Source organism: Zonotrichia leucophrys, chromosome 5 (genome assembly GCF_028769735.1).
Source record: "Zonotrichia leucophrys gambelii isolate GWCS_2022_RI chromosome 5, RI_Zleu_2.0, whole genome shotgun sequence".
In the NCBI taxonomy this organism is placed as follows: domain Eukaryota; kingdom Metazoa; phylum Chordata; class Aves; order Passeriformes; family Passerellidae; genus Zonotrichia; species Zonotrichia leucophrys.
Window position 1 is genome coordinate 57,036,580 of NC_088175.1, and position 23,777 is coordinate 57,060,356.

At 42.1% G+C, this 23,777-nt stretch overlaps 1 protein-coding gene across 3 annotated transcripts in view; it reads right to left on the minus strand.

The window, feature by feature from the left end:
* Positions 1-23,777, minus strand: part of NAV2 (neuron navigator 2) — a 369,925-nt gene that overhangs the window by 270,252 nt on the left and 75,896 nt on the right. The gene's annotated exons all lie outside the window — the stretch shown is intronic.

Below are 23,777 nucleotides of genomic sequence, written 5' to 3' on the forward strand. Positions count from 1 at the left end.
TCCAAGACAGCACCGAAGCCTTTGAAATGCTTTGACACCCACAAGTTCTGGACAGCAGATTTAAACAGAGGAGTACTTGCTATTATCTCTTTCATAAAACAAGGCTTACATTTGGAATAAAAAATAACCACTGACTGCTCTGACAGGGATTTCTCTTCTTTAAAACACATACTCGCTCTGCCCCCTGTTGTCAGCAAATGACACCTCAGTGCTAGCAGCAAGAGGCCAACAGCAGGTCCTCAGCACCAGAAATACCCAGAATTAGCTAAAACAAAAGGCAGCATGCCCCAGAAGTATTTTAGGAATACATTTCTGCACAGTGAAAAATGGCCCTAAATCATCATTTGCGTGCTTGAGGCAATTTGTTTTCTCTGCTTGGTATTTTATTGTTTTTGGAAAAATATTACCATGAACACCAAGTGTACACAACTGGCTGGTTGTGTTTTTTGGATATTAAAAAATAATGCTTGAGGAAATAAAAGCTGAGTTTCATGAAGATTCAGAAGCCTTTTATTTTACTTTACCTCTGAATCCTTACACTGAATAAAGACCAGTGCTCTGAGGTCAGCCATTTAGCTGCAAGGTGACTTTACAGCCCAGTTTCCATAGGCAAAACGAGAACACTGATTTGTCACCGATGCTTTTCACATCACAAAATCATGCAAGCCCACTGTGCCCAACCTGCAGCGAGGAGACCAAAACCAGATCTGCACCCGCCAGGAGATCTCAGGCAGCTCCCCAGAGCTCTCTCACCTGGAGAGCTTCTGGGCTTCTCAGACCTTCCCTGGTACCTGGGAAAATGGGGAAAAGTGAGGGGGAAAGAGCTTTGGGGGACCAAACGTGATCCACTAGAAAAGGAATAACCAAGATCTTAGATCATGGCATTCCTAGTGAACATGTAGCTATCCCTTCAAAAATAAAGGCTGATAAAACAAACTCACCAGCAACAGAAATACACATTTCCTACCTCCAAGTACAGTTAACAATAATATTTGCACTCCTGTGTCCTTCTTGGAATAAAATTGTTTAACTAGGCAGAAGGAATGGCTTAGTGGGCTAATCTCAAATGAAATACTCCTTAAATCCACAGGTTTAAATGCCAGTGGGGTCACTCACTTTTCTCCTTTCCAGGGCAGGACAGATGAACGTAGCTCAGGGATAGCTGTGGCTTCCAGGGGGTGCAAATGGAAAGAGAGACTTTTCAAGGCCCACCAGAGCAACAGGAAATCAGTTACACCTATCCTAAAAATCAACGTTTTCTGTTGCCCCAGAATTCATTTTCCAGTTATGGTTCTTTTCCCCTCAAGTACCATTCCTTCCCTTAGAAAGCAAGTTATTTACCTTCGGTACTCAGGCTTCATTTTCTACAAACACTTCTAAATTTTGCTGATCTGTTATTTTAAAGCCACTTGAGTTGCTCACTTGAAATCCAGACCAGGACTAGTACCGTAATACATTTATTTACAAGCACCCTCACTAGCTGCACTTTGGCAGGGATTTTGATCAACCCTATTTTGCGAAACTGTACCTAGCAAAAAAGAATAAATAACACAATATAGAAACCATAGGAAAAAAAAAACAAAATGAAATCACACTGGAGAAGTTAGTGATATCTGCTTTCTATTCATTTAGAGTTATCTGCTTTCTATTCATTTAGTTATCTGCTTTTAAACACCTTTTTGTGCATCTCAATGTTTCCTCATGGGAAAACAGGAGAGCTGTAAAGCATCATCAAGAAATACATAATGCTTTTGCCTGTTGTATTAAAGTGTCCATAAATATCAAAACAATAGATTCAATAGCAGTTTTGGTATTTATTTCTCCATCCCTCAGGAGAATGTGGCCATTGGCACCCTCTAGCTCCCTGACCAGAAAGCAGAGTGGAGATGGATATAAATTAATGTGTGAGCCCACTGTTTGAGTAAAAGCTAAGGATTTTCTCTCCTTTATACATTTTTAGCTAATACACTCTTTTGAAGTGCTTATTTAGAAAACATCCACAGCGTAACAGGCAAGAGCTTTTCTATAATCCTGCTCTGTCATGCAGTCAATTTGTCTGGTTTAAAACACATGTAGAGCAAACTGTGCCTAATACATCAGTCTTTCTGTGTAAACCTAATTTTTGGAAGCTACTGCAGAAGATGAGGACAGTTCATGCAGGGGGATGATGTAGTAGGTATTCTTGATTACATGCAATCCTTAACTTTAATTGCAAAATATCTGAATTGCCTTAAAATCTGCATTATGGATCTGGCAAAAAAAACATTGCACAGGTCTTTGTCTGGCTTTTCCTCGTCTGGACTTGCACTACAAACTCAAATTACACCCCCAAGCAGGGAATCAGAAAGGGACACCTCTAATTTTGCTGCTGTAAACCAATTAGTTGGCCACATTTGTAGAGAAAAAAAGTTTTAAAACTGGATGGCTGGTTGCTATATGGCTTCTCATATTTTGTCTTATAAACACTATCACGACCACTTCTTTAGCTTGGTTTAACACAACACTGCTAAAATACACAAATCAGGACTTTAACAAGAAATCTGTTTATTCAGTGGCTAAAGCCAAAAGAAAATGTGACTTTTTAACACCTGAGCAGCAGTTTTCCAACATAACCAAGCCAGTTTAGCAGTTTCCAGAAGCAGGACTGGCAGAGCAGCTGCTCCCACAGCGTTTCACAGCTCCTTTTCTGCTGTTTAACCTCTCGTGCAGGCTTGGACAACCACACCATCCCCACAAGGAGTGTCCAGAGCTCCTGTTTCCTTCAGGCAGGCAGTGAGGGTGGCTCCATTCCCCCCAGAAGGGAATCCCTGGAGCTGTAATGGGTGCACACACCTGGTTTCATTAGCAGCACACAATCCTGAGTGCTCTGGATGGGAGGGAGCTCAGAGCTCATCTCACTCTGCCATGGGCAGGGACCCTTCCACGATGCCAGGTTACCCAGCGCCCTGTCCAGCCTGGCTTGGAACATTTCCAGGGATGCAGGGGCAGCCCCAGCTGCTCTGGGCACCTGTGCCAGGGCCTCACCCCCTCACAGGAACAATTCCTTCCCAATGTCTGGCACAAACCTGCCCTCTAGGGACAGGGCTTCACTCCAACTCACAGAGCAAAGCACAGCACACCTTCCAGCCTCCAGCACAGGGAACACACAGCAACCAGAATGCAAAATAGCACAAAAGTTTTGGAGAAAGAAATAAACTAAAATAAAAACTGACTTTAATGGTGGTTCAAAAGCTACCACATTTTGCGACTTAAGGGTACCACAAGTCCAGGACACATTACAATCATTTCAGAAGCCTAAAATGCAATATTTCCTGTCTAAAGCTTTGTTTCTGATTAGAAGCATTTTAACTCAATATATGTATATATTTACTTGCTCAAAATCTTTCCTCAATGTTTCATCTATATTTTGATACTCTTATTTCAATTTTCTAGCATTAGCTAGCCTGGTGGGCCCTTCAACCTCATTTCTGATCCACTTCAAGAAGTCAAACTGGGCTCAGGGTGTGTTTTTGTTCCAGCAGCTGCCCAAGGCAGAGGCAGAGTCAAACCCAGCTCGCTGTGTGCTGCAGAGAAACCTTTCTGTAATTTCCCAACTGCAATTTTCTAAAGTATTTACCAAATCAACTCAGCAGAATAGCTTTATACAGGATTCCCAACAGATATACACAGCCAGGACGCCGACATTGCCTTTCCCCTGCCACGCTATTTGCTTGTCATTAACTCCTGTCCTGGGAATAACACAGCAGCAGAGGAGGAAATGATGCCTCGTTATTATCCCTGCCCACAGCAGGGGCCAGAAACATTCGTGCTGCTCTCAGCAAATGCTGCCTCAGCCCTGCAGAGACAAGGGCTCATCCCAAAGAGGCATCACCAGCCACGTCTGCAAGGACCACTGCAAAGACTGAGACAAGCCTACAGACATGGGGCCAGATGTACAAAAACACAACACAGCAGCTTGGAGAAATTATCACGGTGTTCTGAAGAGACACTGGTTTAATGAGCTGGTTAAAATATCCTCTTAGGGGATCAACTAAAACTAAACACAAACAACATCCTTCAGAGAACAGGGAAAAAAAAAAGTTTAATTCAGGAAAGCCCTGCATCCTTCCCTTCTTCTATGTAAAAGAAAGTTTTAAGATGGAACACCATAAATCAGCTAGGCTGGCTACAGGTATCAGTTTTGTACTGCTTGCTTGGCCATTTTCCCTCCAGTAATTCAGGAGGGGGAAAAAGAAAAAATAACCAATACCAAACCCAAAGTTCAATAGCAATCCTTAAATACCAAACCAGGCTGGATTTAGCTGCCAAGGTCTGTTCCTTGGGTTTGACTTCAAAAGGTGATTTCTGGTTACAAGTGTGTGATTCAGCCACCTCTGGAAAAGAATCACCTGCAAGAGATGAGGGCACCATCCACATCCTCAAGGAAAAACCTCTTTGCCATGAACAGCCGTTCTTCAAGCCTTTGGCTATTCTTCTCCCTGTAACCTCTCTTCAGTTTTAAATGGCCTCTGTTGCCCCCAGCAACGAGTTTAACCCAACTTTTCACATTAAAAACCCTCAAGTTGCTCACACAAAGGACTTAGCAGACAGGTAGGACCTCAGGATGGGACAGTCACAGAATCACAGGATGGTTTGGCTTGGAAGAACTTTCAGAGGTCATCCCAACAGCAGCACATCTTCAGCTGGATCAGGTTGCTCAGTGTTTCCAGGATGGGGAATCCACCACCACCGCCCTGAGCAAGCTGGGCCAGTGTTTTACCACCCCCAGTGTATGACCATGACCACGGCAAGATAATGGCAGCCCAGAGCCATTTCCAACCAGCTCTCTGCTCCTCACACTTCACTGGCCACGCGGGCTCTGCACAGCCACTCCTCTGAGCTGGTCTGGCGTCACAGACATCCTTTATGAAAAATCCCTTCCTTAGGATTTGTCCTCCTGAGAAGCTGAAAGGCCTCAGGAACAAAATGTAAACATTGATTATCTGCTGCTGTGCAATGCAACAGGTGCACCTGGGATTGGTCTCATGGGGTTGTTTCTAATTAATGGCCAATCACAGTCAGCTGGCTCGGACTCTGTCTGAGACACAAACCTTGGTTATCATTCCTTCTTATTCTATTCTTAGGTAGCCTTCTGATGAAATCCTTTCTTCTTTTCTTTTAGTATAGTTTTAATATAATATATATCATAAAATAATAAATCAGCCTTCTAAAACATGGAGTCAGATACTCATCTCTTCCCTCATCCTGGGACCCCTGTGAGCACAGTCACACTCTGGGTATGTATAAATTTTCACAGGACTTTTAACTCCAGCATTACACAACACCTTTCAATCCAAAGCCACATTAAAAACTCACCTCTGACTGCTGTTCCAAGTCAACATCTACACATTCCAGTTAAAACACAAATATCCAGGTTTAACCTGCAATTATTAACTTGGAAGTCATCTCTGAGGCACCAACAGTGCTCTTTTCTGCCTGCTCCTTTTCAGCGAGTTAGTTTAATGTATTTTTAAAAGCTCAGCATACTTAAACACAGCAGAATAACTTGGCTAATTTGGGACAGACTCGTGCAAGTGGATTAGAGCAAAGTACACGTGTTATTAGCGTTGATGTGGAGCCCTGCAAACGATCAGCGTCTCAGGGCTGGCAGAACCCAGCAGAGGGCAGGCTCTGCCCTGCTAACCAGAATCCAGCGAGGATGGCTGCTGCCATTCCCATGGAAATTCCCTCACCTGACGGGCCCACCTCGACAGGCACTGGGCAAAGAATTACAATTTAACATTTCCTTCCACAGCTCAATCCCCACTGCAGCTACATTCCAGCCGATTTACAGGACAAACTGCTCAGCTCAGACCTGCTTCAACGGGCTTGTCAGTCAAACCAAGCTAGAGCCACAAAGTTACCTGACTCAGCTGGGATATACAGGCAAATTATACATCCAAATGTTAATTATAAGCACATTTACCACATATCCTTCCCACTGAGAGTTCTGGGGGCAGGATGAAGGATAAACATAACGTCCCTGCCCAGTAACCTTTAGCAAGAAGGGATTATTTGTGCCCTGTGCCATCACAGTTAAAACATTTTTATTCAGTAACTGATGTATTTTATAAGGAAAGACACTCTCCAATTAGAGACTCATAGGATGTGCATGGGTGAGGGCAAAGAGAATTAATACTTAAAGAGTATGCACCTCTCCTCACAGTCATCTTTAAGGGTCTCTCTAAGGAGGTCTTCTCAATATTTTAGCAATGTTTTGTATGCTATTACTCATACCACAACATGAGGACAGGAGCTACACCAACAAGGCAACTCTACCCTGCTTGTGCAAGGCACCTGTGTCACACCTTCCCTCTGACAGAGTTCACCAGGCTCTGCCTTATCAACCCATCTGCAAATCAAACATCCCAAGAACAGTGCTATTGTGAAAAAATATCCTGTAAAAAATGCAAAGGTATTTTACAAATCCACTGGATGAAAACTGCCAGTCTAGATGCTTCCTCTTCGGGTGCCTGGGTTAGCATTTCTTTTGTAACTTAAAACAGATTTGTAACTACTCGGAAAAAAATTTTGTTAACGTGCTTTAGTATTAGAATAATTTCCACTAAGTAAATTCCATTTGAAATTAATAAAAAGTGTGAAGTGTCTGCAAATACCTGCAGAATTACTGAAGCACAGCCCTGACCAGGGCCAGGGGAAAGCGACAGGCTGTGCCCCAGCAGACGAGTTGGAACAGCCTGAGCTCTGCATGGGAAGCCTGGGGAAGCACACCAGGGCAGTCACAGGAATTACTCTGAGCTAACAAACCTCTCAGTTCCAAAACTGAGAATACAACCACCCCATGGAGGTGGGGGAGCCTCTGGGCTATGCTGCACTGGAAGCACAGAGAGCTGAGCCAACCTTCCTGGGCACATGGCTCCTGAATCAGTTTTGGAAAAAGCAGCAGCTCTAATTTGAGATTACGCCTTTTAGCTGGGATGTACTGCTGACTCCTTTGTAACCACCCTTGTGACAGCCAGAATGACAGAGATTCTGTGCGAGCACCTACAAGAGTGATAGGGGAGGGGAAAAAGCCTCCCCTCCCCTTTCTTAGAGATTAACCAGTAAACTGTGATACTTTTAAACTAAAACCAGCCTTCATGTGCATTATCAAGTGTTAACAGCTACCTAGAAAGTCTATAAATTTCTAAAGAACCCTACAGGATGAAATAATTCAGTTAGCACTGTCACTGTTCCCCTGTAAAAAATAAAAAATATATATACACTGAACGCTGCTGTTGGTTGCAGCTGTGTCTCATACACACGAGAGATTTCTCAGGGGTTTTATGGCAAATGAGCAAGCTGAGGATTCTGCCAAAGGTTGTATTTATCACTTTTGGGTGGTTGGACAGAGCCCTGTCTCCAGATTACCTCATGGTTGCTCACGGATCACAGCGAGCCTGTGTGTCAATAAAAGGCATCAGCATCTAAACCAGCCGGCAAGTGTGAAACATCAACGCGTCCTTCCCCCACTGCTCTCCTGCTAATTCTGAAAGGGGAGATGCCAGACAACATTTCAATCAATTTTCAGAGGTTTAAGTAAGAACAAAAAGATTAGGAACGCTAAGCTATCAACAGCTACAAAGTACAAATTCTCACTGCCACAAGCTCCTCTCACACGTTGCATCCATCCGTTTGTACCTTTTTGTGGTGCCCTGTGGCAAAAACAAAAGCCACCACAACGCACCCAGCTGGGGAAGCCCGGCGGTCACTGCCTGTGCCTCCCTGGCACCTGCACCCCAGCAGGGCTGCCCCGGCTCCCCTGCAGCACCACTCACAATTTACCCGCTGCCAGGGACAAAGGAAACCCTCTGGGGACACCACCTTGGCGCTGCCGAGATTGCACCAGGGAAATGCCCTAACATGGAGCTTATGCATTTGGTACACAGCAAAGAGTGGGAATTCAAAATTGGGCATAGACACAACCTTTTAATTGGCAGCATGGATTAGAAGAGAAATGAGCAGCCAGACCTGAAACAAATACACACTTAAGAGTGCAGCCTGTCACAGCTGTCAGGATAAAATAAATTTACAGGTTATACTTCTTTGAAGCAAATTGCTGTAATATAATTTACTACTTTGAACCGCCTTAGTACTGGGAATTTAAAATAATCTCAACAAGCATATTGCCTTGTGGTTGTTATTTTGACAGAAAGTCTGCTATATTATTATTTATAACCAATTAGAGCACTAATTACTGTTTTTACTGCTTTATTAAGTTCTGGAAAATACTGGTTAAAGGAAAGAGAACAAGCTATGGAGATTGAAGCAGTAGGTTTGATCATTTAATTAGGCTGGCTATGAGGGTCTCAGAAACTGTCAGAGATGACAGACCTGGGAAAGGGAAAATGTGACATCTCAGCTGCTACGGGAAACTACAGACAACACAAATGTTTGGTTTTTAATTAATGGGTTTGGGAGACTGCTACAGGCTACAAGCTGCAGATTCCATCAGATCTGCTGCACTGAGTTGGACTCAACTACTGCGTGCACGAGAGGCCGTCAAGGAAACCTGGAGGAACTGGCTTTGCTGCAGCAGATGGCCCCACCTCCCTCAGAGCAGGGAAGAGATGTCCACACGTGGTGTCAGGGCTGGCATCCTCGAGCCAGGCACCTTGAGGACACAGCTATGAACAACTGTAAGGAACCTCTTACATCTCTATATTCACATGGGCATACCAGCAAATCCTCCAAGAAAATTAAATTATCCTCTAACCTCTCAAGCAATCAGATCATCCAGCTCTTGCAGATGAGAAGTATTTTGTCAGTAAGCAGTTTTTCATGGATTGCTGCAGAACAGCAGCGTTGTGTGAAACTGGCAGACAACCAAGCTATAGATTCAGCATGATTTTATTTGATAACGCCAAAATCAGTCCCCAGCATGTGAGCACGTAATACCCTGTACATTTCCTGTTCATTGGAGGCATGAATGGCAACAGATATCCCTTCAGATTCCTTCCTGAAAGGTCTTGCAAGAGGCTGGTCAGCTTTCTGAAACAGCCCGTTGTGGGGGACAGAGTCAGCACAGGACTGCATCGAGGTCTTCCTCACAACACTCTCAAAGCAGGGAATACCTGCCCTTCAGGATTTCAAAGGATTTAGTACCTAAAAACTGTCCTGCAATAAAACATTCAGGGCTTCAAGCGAAGCTGCCCTTGGCAGAAGGGGTACCAAGCGACTCGTGCCAGACACACATCCCCGCCAGTCTTTGGGCACACATTCCTGCACAAGGGTTGGGGTTGGAAGGCACCTTTGGAGGTCACCTTGTCCAAGCCCTTCGGAGTGAGGGACTAAGGTCAGGCTGCTCAGGGCCTGGACCAGCCTAACTGTGAATGTTTCCAGGGATGGGGCATCCCCCACCTCTCTGGCTGGTATTTTGCCATCCTCATTGCAAAAGAACATTCTTGTATCTAGTCTGATTTACCCTCTTTCAATTTAAAAAAATATTACCTCTTGTTCTCTCACTGCAGGCCCCATTCAAAAGTCTGTCCCATCTTTCTTATAAGCTCCCTTAAAGTACTGAAAGGCTGCAACAAGTTCTGCTCTCCTTCTGCAGGTGACCAACCCCAACCTCTCAATCTGTCCTCACACAAGAGATCATCCCTCTGGCCTGAATTTCTTGTTCCTGAAGAGTGGCTCTAAGGAACCAGATAGAGCTCTCTCTGGGAGGTTTTAAACGGGTTACTCCTCTCCTGGCTAGCAGAGCACTGGGCCAAGAGAATGGTCTTGGCATTGAATATTTGAGGTCATTAAATAGTCATTTTTTAAAAAGATGCACCGTACTTTTAATTGAGTCTGTCTTCAACAGCTTCCCGGTAACTCGAAAAATTGACACTACCAATATAAATTAGTCTGGCAGCATCAGCAGCCTGGTTTTGTTCTTTATACACAATGGATCTATGTTTATTGTTCTACAGGTAATTACTATCAGAACGGTTATTAATACTACAGGAACCACTACAAAATTAGTCAGTGATTGTTTCTGTGTGCATCTGCTCTTCCACAAGATGCATTGGTTTTGCATTAAACCAGCTGCAGAGAAGTAAAATGGAATAGAAGCTGCACAGGGAACTCCTTGGCAGGAGATAAGCACAGGAGCTAATATTGATTGCATCGGTTTTCCAAAGCACATGAGCATCAATGAATGGAGCTGACCTTGAGAGCCTGCAGGAGTCACAGCAAGGAGTCACTCCAGGCACGAGATTGGGTAAGAGCTGTGTGCTCAGCAAAAGGCCTGGGCAATTTTACAATTATATTTTTTACCTTGTAGCACACCGTAAATGGCAAAGCTTTGGGTCTGTGCTAACAGGACTCTGTGACCTCAGAGGTATTTTCCAACCTGAAGGACTCTGTGATTCTATGATTCAAGACAAAAGCAATAATTCCTCCTAGTTTTACTCACAGGGGTTTCCATTTCAATGACTGAATGCTGCTTCATGCTATTAGGAGTACATTAAGAGAGAATGCCTGTAAAGGAATAGATTCCTGTTTACTGCCTTTTGAAGGCTATTTCTTTGCATTTCCTGAAATTATTGCAAGAGGAGAAATAATAAAAATAAGAAATCTTCTAATCCCAGAGCACATTTAGATCATCTCCTCTCGCCTCTGTCTTTTACATCCATAAATAAGGACATAAAACACAAAGAGAAAGAGGTGATTGCTGCCACATGGAATGAAGGCAAGGAAACTGGTTTAGCTTATTTCTGGAAGTTCATTTCACAGCTGAATTCCCTTTTATTAGTAACTTTTCATTTGGCCATATCTAAAATTATTTAGATCCACATAAATCTGGGGACTTGATTGCCACTGCAGCTCTTTAATTACCGAGCTGTGTGAGAGACCAGGGGCTGGCTGTAACTTCAGCCTACAGACATTAATCCTATTCTCCATCTACTAAAAATATGTTAAAAAAAAAAAGAAGAAATGTATCTTGCCATTTTTCACGAGCAGCATGAAGCCAACCTTTTGGTGACATACTGTCTTTCTGTGATTAATAAGTATGATGGCTTGTTAATTAGCTGGCTAATCACTTTCCACACCTATCATCATCGTTTCAAAGAGCAAGTCATTTATTGGACTACAGACTACAGACATAATCAAGTAAGAAAATGCTCATTTGATATCACAACAAGGTCACTGATTTCAGCATTTTTAAAAACATCATCTGCATTTTAAAAAACTTTTTCTGCCGTTTTTCAAAAAAAGGAATACTTTGTAAACACTAACTAAAGAGGCCTAAAGTCAGCGTCCAATCAAGGTAACATATTTTACATGGAATTTCAACATTAGGATAAAGTTTATATTTTTTTAAATTATATTAGAGCTAAGTAGCATTTCTATATAGAGGGAAAACATTTTGAGAATTACTAATGCCATAAAATTTCTATAAAGACAATTTTCTTAGAAGAATGCCATGCAGCACAGGCATTTTATATAAAGCAGTGCTTTCTCCTCTAAACTCCCCAGATGACTTTCAGAAGTCAACCCAAATGGGAAAAATTGTGTCATCTTAGACAGTAAACATGGGCCTTAAGTAAGATACCAGGTGGCTTGGAGCTCAAATCAATGATAGCATCCAATTATTACAAAATAAAATGACCCTCTGAAGAAAATGGCTCCCATGGGCACCACAGATCAGAGGGACATGTTTTCTTCTGGCATGTTCTGCATTTTAAGTCCCTACAAATGTTACTAATAACCTGTCATCCTGCATGAAAATAGATGATACCTGCTGAAGGCACCCACTGAATTCGTGATTAAGCATATTATGTGTATTTTGTGATGTCTCTTTGCCATCTCCAAACAGATGACCAAATGGCAGCTTTAATAAATTACTTTCAGTGGTACAGCACAGCTGCTTTTTGCTTCCATTTACAAGCCTGAGAAAGGCTGACAACTTCCCTGCATTTCTCAGCTCCAGCTGAAGTTCTGGGAGCTATGATATATTTACATTGTGTGCTTGAATTCCCGGGGTACTGAATGGCACAGGCACTTCTCAGTTTGTCTCAGTTTCCAGGAAAGCAGACGATGCTGCAATAATGGGCTTCTCTCCTCCTCCTGTGGCTGTGTGAAGTCCCTCTCTGCTGTTGCAGTTTGCTAAGTCTGTGCTCTACAAAGCTGCTCAAATAGCCTGGAAATGTTTCATGCTTATCTACAGATACATGAAATCATGCCAAGGTACAACACAAATTAAATGGAGAGAGCCTTAAAACTTTGGCAGGAATTTTAAGGTTTGACAGAGGCTGATTGTGAATCAGGTGAGTGAAAACAATACCACAATCTGAGTTTGTTGCAATATCCAGAGCTAAGGACTGGGACATCACATCTGTTCTGAGAGTCACTCGGCTTGCCTCTGGTGTAGCCAACAGCTGGCTGGCACCAGGAGCCAGGACGCTCCTGATTCAGACTGGAAAGAACAGGGTTAGAATATAATATGAAGAGGAGGGGGGAAAAAAGAGTTCACCACTGCTCAAGTTAATGCAATTATTAGAGCAGTACAGGAGGAGGGTCCTCTTGCCACCTGGCACAGCAGCAAAGCCTGGTTTGTAGCAAATTCCAGCATCTTAGTTTTACCAGTTTTACTCTTACTGTGGCCAAAAGGGAAAGTTAATTCCTTAAGGAGTCCCACTGACTGAGCAGAGAGACAACCTGAATTGATTGCTATTAAAAAGAAATTTAAAAAAAATGTTTAGAGATTACTCATGCTTGTTAGCACTTTTATTCCCTGACAATAAATAAATCCATTAAATGGCTAACAGAAGTTCTATGAACCAGTTCCTGTTTAGAAAGCAATGTTGCAATTACACTGATATACTTTCTCAGTATGCAGAATCAAGCTAATCTTTGACTCAAGAAAACATCAGCTCTAACTGCACTTTATGGCAACAAACACCAGCAGTTCAATGATACAAACAAGTCTTATCTCAGCACCATTGCCACTGCCACTGGGAATGAATTAATTGCAAGAGCAAATTAAACCTTAACCATTTCAGTGAGTTGAGTTGTGAATACTGTTGCATTGCTCATTTTAGCACTAACACATGGAGCTGCTCAAAGCCATTAAAACACATGCAGTAACAAGACAGAGAAAGATTAAAACAAGGCTGGGCTCCTCCTGCTCAGATACAAGGACTGGTTTGGGTCTGTTTCTTTTACCAAGCCACTAATGTGCAAAACTTGCATACACTTCCCTGAATTTTTAATTTTCTCCTGCCCATCCAGTCACAGCAATGGTTGGGTAACAGGGATGCAGAGGTGAAGATGGACAGGAAGCACAAGTGCCTGAATTTTACTGCAGAACTCTGTGTCCATCTGCATGGGAGACAGCACACACCATTCTCCTGGCTTCCAGGTAATCCAATTTGCACACGTATCAGGCATCAGAGATGCTGGATAAGGAAGTCTGGCTTCATGACTGCTTACTGCCATAACCTCCTGATAAACCTTCACTGAAAATGTGAAATGTACGCCCTGCATGATGAGAATATTTGAACCCAGGGTTTCAGGCACCCAGATACAGTTACTGTCTTTGTAGCCTCGTATGCAGGAAATAGGTGTAACAGAGAGCATGTAGGAAGAGAGGCATGACCCTTGTGTCCATACATAAAAAACATCCTCCCCTTGTTTCAGCTCTTTTCTTTGATCTCTTTCTCTAAACAATTCTCTTTTCAGAATTATTTCAAACTCTATCCAAAAAATATCTGCTTCCAGCTTAATTTTACACCACTGAATCATAATGAGCCCACACATTCCTGTTCAGCTATTATATTTAGACTCAACCCTTTGGATATAGTGTATCATAATAATACAATGTACATGTAACTGTCCTCCTACTTCACGTATGCAATATCTAAGTGACTAGCAGCTTGCAGTTCTGCTGTTTTCCCTCCAGGGACCTAAAACTGTTTTATAATGGGGAATTTAACTTCAAAGTGCTTCTGTGAATGAGATGCAGCTCTTGATATTTTCCCCGTTCCATACACAATGAAGCCATAGCAGAGAAGGACTACATCAAAGGTCAGGCACAAGTTCATTGATGCAGCTGAGAGAGTCCTTCCTACTCGTCCCTCTTGCCTCAAGTGCAATTCTTATTGAGCATGGAGTATATTCAGGTAAATGAACCTGATCCCTGAAGGATTTACAGGCCTTAAACTATTTCAAGCTGCAGAGACCTTTTGGCTGCAGTGATTTCTTGCACTCAGAGTGGTGGTATTTGAGCTTTAATTTCTACTTCTGTTGTCACGGAACACATGCAGAGAAGAATGGCCCCTCTGCCCACAGCGAAAGGGAGGATGTTCCAACCGTGCACCCTGGCAGCTCTGCAGCACCAACAGGGACAGAAAGCAAACTGCAGCAGCACTATAAAGCACCCTATTTGCACTGCAAACAATTTTCTTCAGAGGACGTTTCGGGATTATGTACTGCAGGAGATGAGAAGCCCCTCAGGTCAGCTGGCCTCAGGGAAAAGAGATGGGTCCAGAAGAGCCTGAAATTTCAGCTCTCCTATACACACCTACCTCGAACAAGTCAAAGCATATGTCAAATATCCCACAACCATCATTATTTCTCATTAAATTCTTTGATTCCCATGAACTCCCTGTTTATTTGTTGGTTTGGTGTTTTTTTTTCCCCTGTCATTATCCCTCTTTAGAGGAATATTTCCCAAACTGCAGCTTGCTAGAAGCAAAATTCTTGCTCGCTTGTCCCTCGGTTGAAACCCATTTCCTGGACTTTAGTAAACAAATAAATGAATGAAAATCGATGGTAACAGATGCCATAAAGCACTGATATCCCATGCCAGAGCTGCAGCGCCAGGTCATGCCCCCAGGGATTCACCCAGGGATGACCTCACCTCACTCACTAAACGAACACACCACATACGAACAGGACAGAGTCATTCGTGAGGATCACAAATTGCTCCAACTGGGTGCCCAGGCATGTTTCCTTGCACTGCCACAGCCCTGCATTTCAAATGCCAACAGGGAACAAAACTCTCTGAGCATCACCAGACCCTGCGATCAAAGCAGCCTGCTCAATCTGAACCATGATTTATTAATAAGGAATAAAGAGAATGCAAATAAACTAATTATAAAATGGGGTTTGTAAGAGCCAAATTCCCAAAGTAAAATTTTAAGCAATGTTCAGGCAATTATCCATCTAATTAGGAACACACAGTCAAACACCAGCAGCCCAATAGCCAATTTCAGTGCAGCCAACATTTTAAATACAGACCTGCTGCACGTGTGAATGGCAGCAGTGCAGGGGCCAGGTACTGTGTGCTCAGCCTAGAAACAAAAAGCATCTGAACCCATTCAGACAATTCCATCCTATCCACAGAGAGCACCAGCAGAGTCAGTGCACACTCTGCCCTGGCTCTCTCCAGTGTGCCCCTCGTGGATCCCACAGGATGGGGCATAAAGCCCATTTTCAGCTCCTATCCTTTTGGATGGATTGGATAGCACACTCTGCACTCACATGTTTTACTTACACTCAAAACTTCAGAAAGTAATGAAAGAATCTGCTTCCAGAAACAGCAAGGTCATTTAAAGTGATTATGTTTTATGGTTACAGAAAATGGAAACTTGTCTCAGAAGTTGATGCAGCTGTACTCAGAGGGGATGCCAGCTGCACGACATGGTCAGAAGACCATCTAGCTGTGCTGTCCATGTGCAGAACAAAGTTCTAGCTACAAGAGCAATGCAGAGGTGATTTACATTGGAGATTTCAACAACTCCTGATTTTTCCATCTGTAAGTAGAAAGGTTCACTAAGCCAGCTCTTTGAATGCTGCAAACCTGCTAAGACTTCTGAAGTGTTTTCTTCATTTTAATGGCATCCAGAGCACCCACTCAGTAAACAATATTTATTAATGCTAAAATATTTAGTAAGCAATAATAATTCAGTAAATAACTTTTTTTAAAATAAGCAATGTCAAACACCAAGTTTTACAGGTTAAATCCCTCCAATTTCAGCAGCATTCATCAGCAGCTAGCCAGGCATGACAAGCATTTAGAACATCAGTAGATCACTCTCAACATTCACCAAAGCACAATATTCTGATGGAAAACAAGTCCAACTACACATGCTGCCTAGTTGGTTTGAACTGCACCAACCAGGTGTTGACCAAATGAGATATTAAGGCCTGCATTTTCATATCAAACTCTACTTCAGAAATGCATTGCTTCATCCAGTCAGGCTTAGGAACACCTAGAGTAACATACACTGAAAACCCTACAGCTTAGATAAATTATACTATTTCATAGTTTAAGAGGCACAGAATCATTTGCCAGATTGCAAATGTTATACTATATACAAATGATACATGCAAAAAACAAAAATCTTTAAACAGATTAATTTAAGGGAAAACACAAACAGTATTTACCATATTTTAAACTGTTCACTGAATTCTTATTTACAAAGACATGATGGGAATCTTCAGGGTTACAGCACACAACAGCTGTCTGTAAAGAAAGTGCCAGCCTTGATGTTAACAAGACGATAAACTGACTGATCAGTGTTTAAGTAGTATTAAAATTGAACTGAATTATGCTAAGATCCAGACTTAGAGAATGGATAAAAGCTCTTACTATTGGGTACAGCTCTTGGGCTGGAGGGTGAGGAGAGAAAAGGACACACAGTAGTGAGGCTGTGCAGGACACAGGCCAGCAAAGGCACCCTACTGAGAGCCAAAATAAAGAACACCCAAAGCTCCATGGATGGGAAACGCTCCTGCCCATGCTCGAGGCAGATCCAGCTGGCCACTGGGAAATAGAGTTGAGAGCACAAGGTTCCTGTAAAATGCAGCTGGAAGAGAGCTGCACTCTGATCCCCGCTGATGGCCGAGATCTCACGGCACCTGAAGGATCTGAAGCGATGGAAATGGAGATATTCCTCAAAGCAGGCCAAAGCCCAGAGTGCAGATGGCACACCCAGTTACTGTTCCAACTGCACGGATGCCACGTCTGTGAGCTGTGCCCTGCACAGAACAGCTGCTCTGAGGCAGGAGCACACAGTCCCTCCCACGGGCACCAGCATCCCTCTGGACCCACCACAGCTGCAGACACCAGAGTGCCATCAGTGGAGAACAACCTGCTTTATTAAAACTGGACAAGCCATAGAGCACTAACAGTTATGCTTCACTTTCTAAATGCCTGCAATACCATCATTGGCATTATATTTGACATTTGTGACTGACTACAGTCACATTTACATTAATGGCAATGCTGTTGAGCCTGTAGCAGAGGTAAGCACAGATTTTTGTACCTATTTAATGCTTCAACGACACAGAAATAATAAGGGCGCCAACATAAGATAAAATGGTTCAGCTGCCTTATTTTTAATTAAAGTACTGTGCAGCTGACTTCTGTGAAACAATATCCATCTTCCACAACTGCACAGACTCACTTATTTTACTACCAAAAATTCACATTAATTTAAGGCCTCAACCCAAACAGATTCATCTCAGGTAGTGTAATGGCAATAGATTCCTTCTGCAGGGAGAGACACCATCTTCTCTCTTTCTAAAAAGACAGCACAGAAAACTACACTACATCAAGTAAATAATTAAGACAAGGAGCATAAACTGAGATTAGAAAAAATGCTGTATGTAAAATTACGCTGTGCCCTGAAATTTGCAGCTTCCTACAGCAGAGGCATAACTCCTGCACAAACAGCTAAGCTGGGCGTCCAAACCTTGACTAAAACCTTCAGCCTTGCTGAGAAGTGAAGGAATGAGAAGTATTTGCATAAGCCTGTAACTTGAGCAAGCAGAATGCAGGTGAAGGATGGGAATACAAAGCAGTTTTCACCAAGACACAGTCATTGTGAAGCAAAAGCTACTTACTAATTTTAAAAAGAAGACATGTCCTGAGAAGTCATTTAAGACAACAGAGTTTAGAAAAAACACATACACCTCCTACATACTTTAGAATAATTGTTCTCGCCTTCCAAAAGCAACAGTCCCACAAGGCAAGCCTGGTGCAGTTGGTGTTGGGAATGGAATGCTAATCCTGAAAGCACAGGGTCTGCATGTGAACGAGCCCCTCTCTGGGTCCCCAACATTTAATAATTTTTGATTAATGTCATAAACAGGAGCATTTTATCCAACACTGCTGAAACATCTCCTCCCATCTGGGCAGTTCATACATAGGAATATTATTTGTCTCCCTCATTACAGGCTGGAAATTTGAAACTCTGTTTTAAGCTAATGGTGAGTCCTAGTATTTTCCATATCAAAGAAAGAAATCCATTTTCAACTCCTCACATCACTAGTTTGTGCAAGAATTAGGTTGCTTCTGTCTGCCCACAAAGTAAAATCAAAAGTTCCTTTTTATACATTTCAGATCACCACCAAAAAAACCCCAAATGCTGCAATATCTTTTGCCTACTTTCCACTGCAATCCACTCCATCATCCAGGCTGCTCATATGTAGTAATCTGTTCTGGAGAACTGTAATTGCACAGTGGGAAACTCAATAAGCCTGTATCTTATCTGAAAGAGAGGCTGGTAATTGCCTGAAAGAAATGGATCTTTTTGTGGAAGGATATAAGACAGTGTCAGATGTATTGTTAGCCACTATGTTAAAAAAAATTAAAAAAGAAATGAAAGAAAGAAAGAGAAAGCATGTTACTTTTGTGGGGTTTGGGGAGCCATTGTGTGGATTGGTTGGTTTGGGGTTTTTTTTAGATTAACATTCAGCAAAGACTGACAAAAAGCCTGTAACTTGTCTAAAACAATGCCAGCCAACTCCTTTTTTGGTCAAAATAAAAACCTGGTTTTAAAGTTATTAAGTACTTTGGAAGCTCAACACTGCAAAAAGAATGCTGGCAGATCAATACATACTCTCACTATCAAACCAATCTTCACTGGCTTCTGAATAATTCAGGCTCATTAGACTTCCCAGCTGTCTGGCCTAAAGGTTACATGAGACGTGCATCAATCTGTCAGAAAGGTGGCAAACATAATTTCATCCCTCTTCCATTCACACACTCTGGTATTTGTACAATAATAATGATCATTTCAAAGCCTTTAGTTAAATCATTATCAGCCTGCAACCTTCTGTCTGAAATATACTGAATATATTTGTTAAAACAAAAACAAAAAAACCCAGCAACAACAAAACAATTTAATACCCCACAAAACACCTATGGGGAGCAAGGGAAATACAAGCAAAATACTCTTAAATGTTATTTTGTAGAGGGCTACAGTGGCGGGTTTTAATTAGGAGAAGTAATGATATGTTTAAAGAAACATTAAGACAATAGGAAGACTGAAGTAACCATATTTGATTTACCAACTGTATTACTTAAATCTTGCATTTATCACTGGGCTTTAGACATTCCTGCCTTTTGTTTCATTGCCATTCTACCAGCACTGGCACAGACTCAATTGCCCTGAACAAGCGCAGGACAACACTGTTTTGGCTCCTCAGATCAGTACTAACAATGACTGTCACCACATTTCTCTTCACAGGGAAAAGCAAAGCAAACTTCCCAAGGATATTCTGGGATTCACATTCTCTGAACCTCAGAGAAAGGAAAAACAATTATCTCGTTTGCTGCTCCTGTGTTGCTCACAAGTGGAATGCATGGTGGAAGATGGTTTACCTGAAGGGAGTTGGTGACAGGATTCTGGGGTGAGTGCTGTGATTCACTGACCGGCTGGATCCAGGTGTGTGTGGGACTGTCACTGACAGTCACACATGCTGGGCAGATCCAGTTCAGATGTAATGTAATATAATGTAACATACCACTCTAAAAATAAAGTAGTTAAAATAGTATTAAAAACATAGTATCCTAAAAAAATAAAGTAGTTAATTAGCCTTCTGATAGGACGGAGTCCTCCTCGTCACTCCTTCCTTCGTCGGTGGCCCTGCATTTCCGACAGATGACTCTCAGGGTCAGACCCCTCTGCTCTGGTTGGGAAGTCCTAAATCACACCCCCATAACCTTTACTTCTGCAGTATACAGACACATCACTAAATTACTAATGGATGTGGTCCAAGTATGTTTATTTTCGGAAACATTGCCACGCCACAGCCAAAAAATAATTCACAGATGATGTTTGAGCTATGGCTGTGGCTCAGCGGCAGGAGATGATTGCCCCCAAAGTCTGGTTATCCACCATATTCAGGTGCCCACTGCGGATAAGTTTCCTCTAACTTCTCATTGTATAGGTAAAGTCAATTTTCCAGTAAGTGTTTCCCACAGGATGAGCTTCCCCACTCAAAACAGAAAATAGAGAACAGTGAGAACACTGCAGCAGCTGGTGTCCAACAGACAGGGCCACTGCTCATCCTCTCATAAAATACTCTCTGAGGGACGTTTATAAAAGCTCAAAGACTGTAAAATGGTAAACTGACCTGAGATTTTAAACAACAAATCCCACCTATAGTACTGGTCCCACAGCGGGTCACAGAAATGAAAGACTTGATATGCAGTGCTAAATTTTATCACTTCACAGGCTAGATTCAGTTCATTTATCTCTTGAAGGGAAAAAAAAAGGAAGCAAATAGATAAGCATTTATGGTCAATAAGCAATTGGCTGGCTTGAGCTAGCAGAAATTACATTACAAAATTCCTTGAACTGTGTTTAGCTGGACATTTATCACCAAATATTAGAAACGTCAATTACTTGGGATTATCAAAAGTTCTGGAAACATGGATATAAGGAAGCACCTAAGTAAGACAAAGGTTTTCAGAGACTGGTCCTGCAGTAATCTCTGTTCCTGTTCATCAGTTTCTTTGCAGAGGGTTAATGTGGTTACCACAGTCTCCAAATGAAAAAGAAGATGATCACCTTACCTATTCCAGTGTGAAATCCTATTTGATATTAAAAAAAAAAAAAAAAAAAGATCTGGAACAATTTGCAAAAGAGCAGCACTAACCTTGGAAAGCAGAGATCTTGTCTACAGTGGACAAATCATGCATCATTTCAAACTATGATTCTAGTTGAATGCAATAAATGACTTAAAAAACTGACCCTCAGTTTGTTGGCTGCCAGAAGTGAACTGACAGTGACAGTTTCCTTCAAAACCAAGCGTGCACTTCCCTGAAGGAGGACACCTGAGGTGTTTTGGTACCTACTAAGCTCACATACAGACCAGCAAGGCTACAGGCCAATTACAAACTTAGAAGATCCAGGACAAATGGGGAAGAAAGCAGAAAGGAAAGAGCAAAGCTAACAGCTGTTAAGGGCAATAAGGCTTGTACCACATATCTGCTAAATGTTGACATTTTCAATAGATTCTGTGGCCTCAAGCAGCTAAAAGTATTCAAACCTTTTCCCTCCTGCTGGCCATAAAACTGAGCACAGGCCAGAAGAAATCTATTTCCATTTGTAAGGTCTCTCCCACACTCTGGCTTCACATCTTTCTTCTGGTCAAGAAGTCTCATCTTACACATGTTTGAGCCATCTAACTGATGCTCCAAATTCCAGGCACAATTAAACTGCCTAAGTCCAGGCAGTCCAAAAATTCAGCCCTTCTTCCACGTGTCACCATCTGGGCCATTGTTTGGAAAGCATGAACTCTTAAATTCCTTAAGGTGCTTGAGAACCTACCCTTACAACACTTTCTTCCTCTTCTCTTGAAACCCTACCTTGTCAAACACATTTGGAATTACTGCAAGCACAGTGAAGATTAAAAGGGGTCCAACCTCCAAGTTTCAAGGATATTTCTGCTCCACACAAACATTTTCACATTGCATACATGTATATTCCAGTGGTTAATTAATTTTCTGCTAACTGCTTTTAGTTATGGTCTAGGGGCAGGAACCAACTCCATTTATTACTACAAGTCTTGGACAATGATATAGGTGAAAGCGGGGTAACACCTCATTAAAACTAATATTCTCCAACAAGCTGCTGTAGCACATTTAACATTTAACCCTTGATCAGAAAGGAAAATTTCATGTGGCAGACTTTTTTTTTTGGTAGTCATTTATGTCAGTTTCTGTTAAAGTGTCTATAACTCCCTGGATGAAGGACTCGGGTTCTGCATTTCCATTTCTCAGCCTTTGCAAGCACGGAGCTCCCTGCCTTCATCCAGCCCCCAAACCCTGGGCAAGGCTATGACCCCAGGGCTGAACCGACTCAACCCTATAAACCTTCCTTGCCAAATCCTCTACAGCTGTCTCTTCATTCAACAAGCACTTTTCAATCCCATTACTACTTAAACCCTTCATAATCCAATCAACCTCGGCAGCATCATGTCCGATCCCTCTGTCAACACTGTCACCCTGTAATATTTCATGTGGGGAAAGCTCAGCACTACTTTCCATTTCCAGAAAAACCACAACTGACCCAGCTTTGCTCTGGATTCATCTTCATTCAGCACATCTCCATTAGAAACACTGACTGGATCTTCTAGATATCTTTATTGCACATAGGGCAAAAAGGAAAATTAAACACCTCCAGCTATTTCTAAAGAAACAAAACATAATTCAGAGGAGTAGATTGGCTTGCTTTACACACTGTTTTTGTAGTAGTGTTAAGAAAGCAGTGTAAGATACATAAAGGAAGTAAACTGAAGCTTTACAATATTTTTTCAAGATTTCATCATTTCTTCTATTGATTTTTTTTCTTATTTTGACTTAACTGCAAGCTAAAGAGAATCATAAAGGCATTTAGGGTGGAAAAGAGTTTTAAGATCGAGTCCAACTGTAAAATTGCCTCCACTTCTTTAATTTAGTCACTAGAAATATGAGCCTTTAAGAAAGAATACATTTATTAGCTTTTATTATTTATGAGCTTTTTCCCTAGATATTGATATTCTTTATGGCAAGCTCCTACTTTAGGGTAGTCCAAGACCAGCAGAGAGATCTAAAGGTGCTCCCAGCTCCAAGACACCAAGGATTTTGTAAACCTGTGACACGTTCCTGCTTCCCCTTAGGTTTAGTACAGGATGATCATATCCATTCATCATCCTTACAGTCCAAAACAGAACACAATCCTGTAACCATAGAAACACGGATGTTCCTGTGGACATTTTCTGCCCATTATATTTTAAAAAAGAGAACGGAGCCTTATTTGCTCTCTGCACAACACTGTCACAACCCCAGCTGAAATGAAAAATCCCGTGTTCATTTTAAACCAGGGCAGCAGCTCACAGCCCCCTTCCTTCCTCTCTTCAGAGATAAATACAGCATGGCTTGGCCTGGCAACCCTGAACCCTGGGAGCTATAAAATTGTCATTGGCCACAATTAACAGCTGAGCAATCGGCCAGAAACTGGACAGGCACTGCCATGTCAGGCACCCACCCTGTGCAGAGCAGCCCAACAACCCATGATGGACCAGGAACGCTTCCCATCTGGGGCAATTCTATTCACTCCCTTTCCTAAAGAATTGCCTTATTACAATAAGCAGAGTGCAGCTGCATAACACTAGTCTTGGTAGAACTAAACCCTACCAGAAACAGTAGGCACGCTTACCATATATTACACATCTAAAAAATATTAAATCATTATTCACTGTTTGAGATGTGTTCCTCATTTAACCCTGAAAAGCTAGCACATTTAAAGAAAAAAAATATTTTCATACTATCCATGGCCAAGCAGCGAAAGCAAAAGTATGCTGACAGAGCCTTCAATTAGGAGTGATGTGGAAGGAGGTTTAGGGGCTATTAAAAGAAAAATAACACATCAAATTAGATCTGAGGACATTAGCAGCAACAGCTGTTTTGTGCATTGCCAGAAAATGCCTTCACTCCATCCTGAAATATTCAGCAACCTAAATACTACACA